Here is a 9,810-nt window from a genome sequence, read left to right on the forward strand (position 1 = left end):
TTCCAATGATATTCAGGACTGATTTCCTTTAGGATTAACTGGTTTAATCTCCACGCTGTCCAGTGAACTCTAGAGAGTCTTCTCCAGCACCACATTAAGAAAGCATCAATTCTTCAGTGCTCAGCCTTCTTTATGCTCCATCTCTCACATCCGTACACGACTACCAGAAAAACCGTAGCTCTGATTATATGGACCTTTGTCAGCAAAGCAATGTCTCTGCTTTTTAATATGCTGTCTAGGTTTGTCATAGCTTTTCTTCCAAGAAGCAAGCGTCTGTTAATTTTATGGCTGCAGTCAGTGATTTTGGAACCCAAGAAAATAAAATCTATCACTGTTTCTACTTTTTCCCCAACTATTTGCCATGAAGTGATGGGACCAGATGCCATCATCTTAGTTTTTTGAATGCTGAATTTTAAGCCCGGTTTTTCACTCTCCTCTTTCACCCTCATCAAGAAGTTCTTTAGTTCCTCTTGGCTTTCTGCCATTAAAGTGGTATCTGCATATCTGAAGTTGTTGATATTTCTCCTGGCAATCTTGAGTCCAGTTTGTGAGTCATCCAGTCTGGCATTTCTCATGATGTACTCTACACAGAGGTTAAATAAGCAGGGTGACAATATACAGCCTTGCCATACTCCTTTCCCAGTTTTGAACATGTCTGATTCTAACTGTTGCTTCTTGTCCTATATACAACTTCTCAGGAGACAAGTAAGGTGGTCTGGTATTCCCATCTCCTTAAGCATTTTCCAAAGATTGTTGTGATCCACACAGGCAAAGGCTTTAGCATAGTCAACGAAGAAGAAGCAGATTTTTTTTAGAATTCCCCTGCTTTTCCTATGATCTGACAGATGTTGGCAATTAGATCTCTGGTTTCTCTGCCATTTCTAAATCCAACTTGTACATCTGGAAGTTCTCAGTTCATGTACTGCTGAAGCCTACCTTCAAGGATTTTGAGCATAATCTTGCTAGCATGTGAAATTAACTGTACTTAATCAAGGTGATGCTGGTCAGACCACTGATGACCGATTTCAAGATGACAGTCAGAGCTGATTGAACCGTTTTTTCCATGTAGCCCCATCCCTCAGCCTATACAAGCTTTTGCCACTGATTGTCAGTGGAGGGGAACTGGTTCTCGGACAGGAGTTGACCTTCACCCCTTGTTAACTTCTTCCAAAATAAAGCAACCTTTCCTTTCCTATCAACTCTTTTGAGAATTGGTTTTCAAGCGGTGGAGCCACCAGACCTGGATTCAGTAACACTCCAACTCCTAACTTCCTAAATATCCAGAGTCTGAATTTTTCAATGATACTATGTTTGTTTTATAAGTGTTTTTTAGAGTTGTGAGCTTGATCTTTGTTAAAATATTATGCTAATATTACAATATTAGTTATAACACGTATTTTATAACACATACACTGAAACTCCTCTACTGAAAAAAAAAATCAGTATTTTAGTCAGTTTTATTTAATAAGTTTTAGAAACAGCAGCCAAAAAGAAGAAAAATACAACTGCCTTTTCCTGGCAACCACGAGTTACAGAAAACTAGCCGGTTTTGGCCTCAGCCGACATTCTGGGCAGGATCTCCCCCTTGGGGCAGAGGTTCGCGTCCTCCGACATTTGGTGCACGGTTATCAATATGGCCACTGCTTTCCTTTGTTCCTGTCAGATCTGACTTCCAGGAGCTTTAGACCTTCACCCAGCAAGGCAGCAACTTGCCTTCCCTGCCCCGGCTCAGGGTCGGGTCCTTGCCCTTTCTAGCCACCTCAGCGATCACTTCGTACTTAGGAACTCTGGAGGGCCAGAGCGCAGTGAGCGTGATCGAAGAAGGAAGATGACGGTCACGGAAACTGCAGCAGCCTGCCACCTGGGGGAGGTTCTGGGGGTCCAGTTGTCCTGAGTCTGGACCCACAGAGGAGGCACACACCCTCATGGGTTGTTCTGGATCAGGAAGGCAGCCTACACTTCCCTGGGTGCCCTTCTCTGGGCTGTTAGCCAAGGAAGATAAAGCTCCACTTCCGGGGAGGCTGGGCGACACAAAGCTCCTTTGGCAGCTCTGGGCCACAGGATGACGTGAAATGGGCCACCAGCCCATCCTCGGGACCTTGTGACCTCAGTCACCCTGGAAGTGTTGGTAGAAGCTGAAGGATCATTCACTTAACACATGTTCACCGGACATGAATTATGTGCCAGGTGCTGTGCTGGCTGCTGGCGTGTGTGATTGTGTGTGTGTGTGTGTAATATGGAGTGCCTATTTATAATGAATAAAAACAGTATGAATGATGATGACACCTAAATTTATTGAGCATTTATTATGTCGCAAACCCTTTTCTAAGCATGGCGGCATACTATGTTTTTCTTTTTTTAGTATCATGGTGATTTTGTTTATTTATTTATTGAAGTATAGTTGATTTGCAGTGTTGTGTTGGTGTTTTTATTGTTGCTGTTTTAGTCACTAAGTCATGTCCAATTCTTTTGTGACCCCGTGGACTGTAGCCTGACAAGCTCCTCTGTCCATGGGATTTCCCAGGCGACAATACTCGAGTGGGTTATCATTTCTTTCTCCAGGGGTGCTTCCCTACCCAGGGATTGAACCCATATCTCCTGCACTCAAAGGCAGATTCTTACCACTGAACCACCAGGGAAGCCGGTGTTGGTGGCATATTATCTTATTTAATTGTGGTGATAAGCCTTGGAAGTCAGCAGATTCTATTATTATCTACTGTTCTGCAGCTGAGAGAGAATAAGTAACTTCTTGAGGGCCACTGGGGTCGTAGTGGTGAAATTAGAGCTCTGTCACAGGTCTACACCTGTGACCATCTGCCTTCCATAACTTTAGTTCTAATAGAAGAAACAAATCATAACCTCATGCATACATAAATAAAAATAATTGCCACCTCTGCTGAGCAGCAGAAAGGAAATGCAGAGGGAGCTGAGGTAGGAGAGTGGATGTGTTCAGACAGCGGTTGGGGGTCAGGGGGAGAGCTGGGGAGAGGACTCCAGGAGCTAGAAGGGCGGGTGTCAGGTGCTGAGACCTAGAGGTGGGAAGGAGCCTGGCTTGTTGTAGGGTCAGGCGCAGGCCTCGATGGCTGGGGGACTAGGGGTCTGAGGGCCAGGGCAGGAGTCTGGGTTTTCCTTGAAGGACTGGTGTATATATATATACATATAAAATATGAAAGTCTAAAATTATCTTTTTTTAATTTAAATAAATAAAATTTTTCATTTATTTATTTTTGCATGACACATGGGATCTTAGTTCCCTGTCCAAGGATCAAACCCATGCCCCTCGCGTTGGAAATGCAGTCTTCATTACCAGGACCGCCAGGGAAGTCCTAGCCCTGGTATATTTTGAGTATGGTGGAGATGTGATTGGGTTTACATATTAAGGTGATTCTGCATGGGCTGGAGGACATGCGAGGAAGGGGAGGCCTATCGGAGTCCAAGACTGACGCTGGAGGAGGATGCCCTGGGGGGGACCTGGAACAGGGTGGTGGCTGGGAGAGGCCTGAGGGCTGTTTAGAGAGGTGTTGTAGGCAGGATCCTGGATGTAGATTTCATGTCAGGGGTGAGGGAGGTGTTCATGGATCAAATGCTATTAATACAACTTCTGGATCTTCAAAATACTTCAGTTGGAGGGGGTAGAAGTTGGGGGGGGGTTCAGTTCAGTTCAGTTGCTCAGTAGTGTCTGACTTTTTGCGACTCTATGAACTGCAGCACACCAGGCCTCCCTGTCCATCACCAACTCCTGGAGTCCATCCAAACCCATGTCCATCGAGTTGGTGATGCCATCCAACCATCTCATCCTCTGTTGTCCCCTTCTCCTCCTGCCCTCAATCCCTCCCAGCATCAGGGTCTTTTCAAATGAGTCAGTTCTTCACATCAGGTGGCCAAAGTATTGGAGTTTCAGCTTCAACATCAGTCCTTCCAATGAACACCCAGGACTGATCTCCTTTAGGATGGACGGGTTGGATCTCCTTGCAATCCAAGGGACTCTCAAGAGTCTTCTCCAACACTACAGTTCAAAAGCATCAATTCTTCGGCGCTCAGCTTTCTTTATAGTGCAACTCTCACATCCACACAAGACCACTGGGAAAACCATAGCCTTGACTAGACAGACCTTTGTTGGCAAAGTAATGTCTCTGCTTTTTAATATGCTGTCTAGGTTGGTCATAACTTTCCTTCCAAGGGGTAAGTGTCTTTCAATTTCATGGCTGTAATCACCATCTGCAGTGATTTTGGAGCCCAGAAAAATAAAGTCAGCCACTGTTTCCACTGTTTCCCCATCTATTTGCCATGAAGTGATGGGACCAGATGCCATGATCTTACTTTTCTGAAGTGGGGGGACGTGTGGGTGAAATAACAGTGATGGCTGTGATGCTGGGCGCTGGAGACAAAGGACTCTGTTGCACCAATCTCTCTACTTTTGTGGTGCTTGAAATTTTACATAATTAATGCAAAGTTAAAAAGAAAAAACAAGAAAAAGATTGCTATACAAGTGTCAAGTTTAAGCAAGAGTGCTGACTCTATTTCCTGAGATGGAAAATATAGAGAGGAGCAGGGCTGGAGGGGGTGAAGATCAGACATCCTCTTTCTTTTTTTTAATATTTATTTTTTTAAAGTTTATTTGGCTGTGCTGGGTCTTAGCTGTGGCACACAGGACCTTTGTTGCAATTAGTTGCCCAACCAGGGATCGAACCTGGGCCCCCTGCATTGGGAGCACAGAGTCTTAGCCACTGGACCACCAGGGAAGTCCCTCAGGCACCCTCTGTGTGGCACTGCTCTCTCTCTCTCTCTCCATCATAGAACAGAGAGACAAAGGCTTCTGGGATTTAGGGACAAAGCTCTGGTCCCCTTCCTCTGCCATTATTCTCCTTTTGAGAATGGTTTAGAATGGAGCATTCCTGGTTCACTGTTGGCTCTCACAAAATCCAAACACATGAACAAAACACACCAGACCAGTAGAGGGGAGCTTTCCAGTGACTCTCCAGTAGGAGGTGGACGTGGGGATTTCCCTGGTGGTCCAGGGGTTAAAACTCTGAGCTTTCACTGCAAGGGGGCACAGGTTCGATCCCTAGTCGGAGAATTAAGATCTTTCATGGTGTGACCAAAAGCTAGAAAGAAAGAAAGAAAGAGATGGACCTGGGTTCAGAGCCTGTATCAGTTATCCACTCCAGGTAACAAACCACTCCAGAACGTAGTGGCTTGAAACAAGGATTCCTTATTTCTCACCAGTCTGTAGGTCAACAGTGTGCGCTGGGATCAGCTCACTGGTTCATCTGCTAGTCCCACCTGGAGGGCATTCTTGGGGCTACAGTCCTCTGTGGCTCCACTGGGGCTGACCTGTCTGAAACGGCCTCACTCCTGTATCTGGAAGCTGATGCCGGCCCTTGGCGGGGGTGTGTGACCTGGCGGGGGTGTGTGACCGCTCACCTCTTAGGAGGTCAGGCTGGGCAGCTTCACTGCATGGTGGTCTCCGGGCTCCAGGAAAGCGTAGGTGGAAGCTGCAAGCCCTCTAGCAGCCCGGCCTCCAAAGTGGCACAGCCCGACTTCTGCCACAATCTATTGGTCAAGGCAAGTCATAGGCCAGCCCAGATCTAAAGAGCAAGGGAATAGATCTCACCTCTCAATGGGAGACACTGCAGAGTTTGCATCCGTATTTAATCTACTGTAGGCCAGAGGGTCCCAATAAATGACCAAAACATGTCATTCTGCCCCTAGTAGGCCCACATCTCATATACCACCACCTTCTCCCTGAAACAAGCATTATATAACGGTTGGAGTTCAGGAATTCCCTGGCAGTCCAGGGGTTAGGACTCTATGCTTTCACTGCTGGGGGCCTTGGGTTCACTCTCTGGTCAACACCACAAGCTTCGAGGTGTGGCAAAAAAAAAAAAAAAAACTGTTGGTGCTCATTTTGCAGACCAGTCTATAGACATTGATTGGTTAGGAATGGTGTTTGGCTCGTTGGCTGATTCCATTTTTTAAAAAATTTATTTATTTGGTCTTAGTTGCAGCCCATGGGATCTTCAATCTTTATCGCGGCATGTGGGATCTAGCTCCCTGACCAGGGGTTGTACCTGTGCCCCCTGCATTGGAAGCACAGTGTCTTAGCAACCTGAGCACCAGGAAATTCCCCCGATTGCATTTTTGAAGACAGCTGCGATTATATCTCCCACCTCACATGCTAACCTTACAATGTGATGGTGACGAGCCTCCACAGAGAGGTGAGGGTCTTACGTTCCTTCCCCTTGAAACTGGGTGGGCCTTTGAAATAGGTTTAACTGATAGAAAGGGGCAGAAGTGATATACTTGACTTCGAAGGCGAGATGGCAAAGAGCAATACAGCCTTCACCAAATTCTCTTGGTGAATTTGTCCTTGGACCCTAGCCACCAAGCTATAAGGAAGCCCAAGTTTGGAGATGCCCTGTTTGGGTGTTCCAGCCAACAGCCCTAGTTGCCTAAGCCATCGGCCAGCATCAACTGCCAGACACGTGAGTGAACGTTCTTTCAGATGATTCCACTCCTGGCTTTTGATTCTTTCAGCAGAGGCCCTAGATGTCATGGAATAAAGATAAGCCATTCTCATTGTGCCGTGTCTGAATGTGTGAGCCACAGACATCAGGAGAGACAATAATGATTATTGATTTTTTAAAATAATTTTATGTATTTATTCATTTTTGGCTGTGCTGGGTCTTCCTTGCCGCGCTGGCTTTTCTCTAGCTGTAGTGAGCGGGGGCTACTCTCCTTTTTCATGTGCAGGCTTCTCTTGCTGCACAGCGCAGGCTTGGGCAGGCTTCAACAGCTGCAGCACATGGGCTCAGGAGCTGCAGCTCCTGGGCTCTAGAGCACAGGCTCAATAGTTGTGGCACATGGGCTTGGTTGCTCCATGGCATGTGGGATCTTCTCAGACCAGGGATCGAACCCACGTCTCCTGCATTGGCAGATGGATTCTTTACCGCTGAGCCACCAGGGAAGACTGATTATTGATGTTTTAAGCCACTAAATTTTAGTGTAATCTGTGTTGCAGCAGTAGATCGACAATAATGTAAGCTGCTGATGATAGAGACAAGAAAAAGCAGTGGCTTAAACAAACTAACAGTTTACTTCTCTTTTTCACTGAGAGGGTCTGGAAGTAGGCAACTCAGGGATGATATGGACATACCTATGATGTCATCAGAAGCCCAGGGTCTTTTTTTGTTTGGTTGGTTTTTTTGGCCACACCATGCAGCACGCAGGATCCTAGTTCCCCAGCCAGGGAAGCTTGGAATCCTAACCACTGGACAACCAGATAATTATTGTCTTCCCAGGGTCTTTTATCTTGCTGTTCTATTAGCCTCAGCACATGGCTACAATTCTCAAGGTCACCTCCTGATCCAAAGTAGCTACTGGAGTTCCAACGATCACATCTGCCTTCCAGGCTGAAGGCAGGATGAAGCAGAGAGGACAGAACTAGCCTTCACCAATATTGTTTCCATTTTGAGGAACATTTTTAGAAATTCCTTCCAAGACCTTCTCCTTATATCTCATACCCTAAAATTAAGTCACACAGCCATACCATATGTGCAAGGGAGGCTGGAAATGTTGCCTTTTAGCTGAGCTCATCGCCATCTAAAGTAAAACTGGGGTTCTGGTGTTGAGGAGGGGAGGAGAATGGATAGTGACTGGTGGGCTGGTGGTTGGTGGCTGATGTGTTAGAGCAGGACAATGGAAGAGGGGTCTTCCCATGTCGGGGAGCTGGAGCTACACGTTGGCTCCCAACCTGCTGCAGCCTCCTTGAATGTTTGGGGACCATGGAATTTTCCATCTAAGTTGCTTCTGAATAAAGGATGGACTTCAATCCCTGCGAGGCAGTGGGCTGACGTATGAGAAAAGCTCTGGTCTCTAACTTCACCCTCCCCAGGTGAACAGCAGGCAGCTGGACTTTTGCTAAAAATCTAATGTGCAGCACTGAGCTTATCACTTCCTGCTCGACCACCTTCCATGGCTGCCCCAGTTTACCGGCAAATTCTTGGCATTGATGTTGAAGGCCTCAGCCACCTCTTCCACAGCTCTGCTTTGACCCCTACTTCATGCCTGGCACCTAAGCCTTTGTGTGGGTAGCTCCCACTGTCCAGAACACCCTCCACCCATCTCTGCCTGGGAGAATCCCACCCACCTTTAGCACTCTCATGGTGCCTTTGCATGGACTAGAAAAGACTGTCCTTTATCCGGGCTTCCCAGGTGGCTCAGTCATAAAGAATCCACCTGCCAGTCCAGGAGATACAGGAGACATGGGTTTGATCTCTGGGTGGAGAAGATTCCCCTGGAGGAGGAAATGGCAACCCACTCCAGTATTCTTGCCTGGGAAATCCTGTGGACAGAAGAGCCTGGTGGACTACAGTCCAAGGGGTTGCCAAAGAGTCAGACGTGACTGACTGAGCGTGCACATACACCCTTTATTCAGGTGGATGCAGCTCCCAGGGCTTGAGGAGTGGTGCACAGGTAGGATTCCAAGCACACATGGCCCTTGCCCAGCAAACATCCTGCATAGCTGTACAGGGAGATGTCACTTTAAGGACCTCCCTAGGGAGGGAGGGAGGTCCTTCCTTTACCCGCTCTGTCCTCCGACCCTACGCCCTGATCCGGGGCTGGCTGGTTCCAGCTTTGCGTCCTCTGACCTGCTCAGTGCCCCTTCCCCCAGACCCATGACACCAACAGCCGTTAGGAGAACTGAGTTTGTGCCACAGGCCATACCTCTCTCTTCCCACTCTGGAGACCAGTCACCCCTCCCTTGGGCTTCCCAGTGGCACTAGTGGTAAAGAAGCTGCCTGCCAGTGCAGGAGACATAAGAGATGCCGATTCAATCCCTGAGTCGGGCAGATCCCCTGGAGGAGGGTATGGCAACCCACTGCAGTATTCTTGCCTGGAGAATCCCATGGACAGAGGAGCCTGGTGGGCTATAGTCCTTGGGGTCACAAAGAGTCAGACACGACTGAGCAACTAAGCACAGCACCCCTCCCTTAGTCTTCAGCACACCCAGCAGCAGAATGGACACCCCTGCTGGGCTGGAAGAGGGGCCACTTGGATAGTCCCTTGGAAATGACCCAGATGCCAGTAGATTGGAGTCAGCTACTCAGACCAACTCAAACCCGAATCTCAGAGGCCCCAGCCCGGGTGGGGAGCTCACCCTCTCCTGGGGGTGCTGCAGCCACCACCACCCCTGGCACACCACCACCCCCAGATCCTGCCAGGCCCACGTGTTTGTCGTGGTGGCCTCGAACCCACCACCCAGAAATGCACAAGAGAAGACCTTCCATTTCATACTTTTTATTTTATCTGCATCTTCTCTGCCTTCTCCCTCCCCCACCGGCTCCTGAGAGGGGGTGGAAGCCCCAGTTGGAAGGGAAGGGACTACTCTCGCCTCCCGGGGGGAGGGACGGTGTCCCCTGGGCCAGGCCCCAGTGATGGAGGAAGCAGGGGCCTCCCTGGCAGAGCAAGGGCATCGTCCAAGAGGCTGTGGCTGGGGCTGAGGCCCCTCGGATGCCCTGCGGCCCCGAGCCCCGTGGGTCATCAGGAAGGTGAAGAGCAGAGAAGTCAGGGGGCGATGAGAGGTGTGTGCGTGGTTGAGAGGTGGACACGGACGTCAGGGGCCAGGAGCAGAGACTAGGGAAGGTGGACTCGAGGTGGGGCCCTGAGAAGGAACCCCGGGTTATAGGGGCGACTGGGTGCGGGGGAAGGGTGTGCGAGGGAAAACAGGGGTGGGTGAGTGGGACAGGGTTGTGCTCCAAGAACCAGGCTCCCAGTAGAGGGGCCACGCTGCAGGCTCAGGGGCTGGCC

Source organism: Bison bison, unplaced genomic scaffold (genome assembly GCF_000754665.1).
Source record: "Bison bison bison isolate TAMUID 2011002044 unplaced genomic scaffold, Bison_UMD1.0 scf7180017864080, whole genome shotgun sequence".
NCBI classification, from domain to species: Eukaryota; Metazoa; Chordata; class Mammalia; order Artiodactyla; family Bovidae; genus Bison; species Bison bison.